Below are 2,156 nucleotides of genomic sequence, written 5' to 3'. Positions count from 1 at the left end.
CGGGAAGGGTGCTGAGTTCGTGGGAGAGGGCCGCGGGAGCTAGAGATGTTTTGGCCCACTGACCTGCAGAGCCAATAGGCCCAATTAGACTGGGCGTCCCAAGCTAAAATTTAGGTCTGGGACGTCGAGATCCAGCTCCTGCCGTCAAGGAACGGTGGTCTCTACATGGACACCCCTGCACACGGGCAAGGCACGAATAGCTTGCTGGATCCTGGCTCTGCTTCGTGTGATTAATACCTTCCGGGAGAGGAGTGCACTCCGCTTGGGTTCTGGGTCCAGCCGCGACCCACTACCCCGCCACACAAGGCAGCCGGCAGGGGTTCTGGATGCGCTAACTCGCTCCTTGGAGGATTCCTTGGTGTGGGGGGGGCAACCAGAGCTATTCAGGAGGGTCCCCGCTGTGGTTATTTAGAAAACAGTATGGGGTGTTCCTTACTGTGGAGTGTGACCTGTGATGAGAAGGAAATAGGTCAGCTGCTAACAAGGCCTTTCTAAATGTGTCGGATTACATGGCTTTTGTATTTTTCTGTACATTTTTTCCCTCTACATTTTAAATGTTTTTCAAAGTTCTAGAGCAAGTAGACTAAGACTTCATATATACAGGTGCTTCAAGAGGATATTTAATTCCAGCACCCTGGGAAGCAGAAGCAGAAAGATCACAACTTGAGCCCAGCCTGGCACTATAGGAAGACTCAGTCTTAAAAACAAAAAAACTTCTGCCAGACGTGGTGGCGCACACCTGTAATCCCAGTACTTGGGAGATTGAGGCCACCCGTTGGAGACCAGCCTCGATTACATAGAGAAACCCTGTCTGTCTGTCTGTCTGTCTGTCTCTCTCTCTCTCTCTCACACACACACACCCGCGCAAAAATTTTTTTCTAAAGGGCTGAGGATATAACTTTGTGTGAAGGCCTGGGTTCAATCCCCAGTCCTGCAAAACAAAACAAAAGCAAACAAAAAACCACTATGCCACAAGTAAAACACATGGAAAATGATGTGCAAAAATGAGTAACCCCACGGCAAATGACCAAAGGAAAAAATATCTTGTGAAAAACTCTTTAAAAGGTGATTATTGGAGATGGTGATTTAACTCAGTGGTTCCGCTGCCTGTCTCACAAGCACAGGACCTGAGTTCGATGCTCAGTACCAAAAAAAAATGTGATTATGATGTCTTCAACCTTATAAACTCAGGTTTGTATCGACCAAGTCAACCAACTGCACCTCCATGCTTTTCAGATTTTATTATCCAGATGCTGCCTCCCTCTGGAAAATGACAATGAAAGACCAACAAAATCAATAGACAGCCTTGGGCTCTCCACTGGTTTGGCACCTGGGAGGGAAAAACTATCTCTTGTACTGGACTCCACCCCTGCCCTCTTGCCTCTATGTCTCCCAGTCAAGATAAAATGCTGGCAGTAACACCAAAGGGATGATGTGCCCAAAATAAGCATGTGCCTGAAAAGTCACATCCCAGCAAAAAACAGTCCCAGAGGACAGGAAGTCGAGACTCACCATGGATTCAGAGACGCACGGATTCTCTCACCTTTGACAAGTTTCTTTTTGTCATTTTTGTTTCTGGAGACAGGGTCTCGCATTGTATTCCAAGCTGGCCTTGAACTCATAGTGGACCCCAGACTGGCCTCAAACTTGCAATGATCCTCCTGCCTCAGCCTCCTGAGTACTGGAATTATAGGTGTGCACCTCTGTGCTCGGTTTAGGTATTTATTTTTGAGCTACTGGCTGTAATCTCACTAGCCAACCCCTGCTTAGCCTGAAGTGCCCCTTCCTCCAGTTGATCTTCCTTAGCCATCCTGACTAGACTGGGTTAAGGTCGTGGGAACTGTGTGTTCGCCCGCAGCTCAACACCCAATAACGCAACAGGTATTTCCTGCGTTAACTGCCTCCAACGTGCTTGGTGCTGTTCTAGTGTGGGGACTATGCTCGGAATGAGATAAAGTTCATGCTGAGATTCTAGTGCTGGGACATCAGAAAACACACCAGTCTCTATTTTAGTATCCAGTAGTAAGTATATAGAGAAAAGGCCAGGTAGAAAACCACACAGTGCAGGGGTATGGCCAAGACCACATGCTTCCAAGCAATAGGATCTGACTGCTGTATCCAATCTGTTTACCCCTCACCCCCAAAGAGGAGAGGGG

Source organism: Fukomys damarensis, unplaced genomic scaffold, assembly GCF_012274545.1.
Source record: "Fukomys damarensis isolate Sample0158 unplaced genomic scaffold, DMR_v1.0_HiC HiC_scaffold_9, whole genome shotgun sequence".
Taxonomy (NCBI): domain Eukaryota; kingdom Metazoa; phylum Chordata; class Mammalia; order Rodentia; family Bathyergidae; genus Fukomys; species Fukomys damarensis.
Note: the sequence above shows the minus strand (reverse complement) of the source record.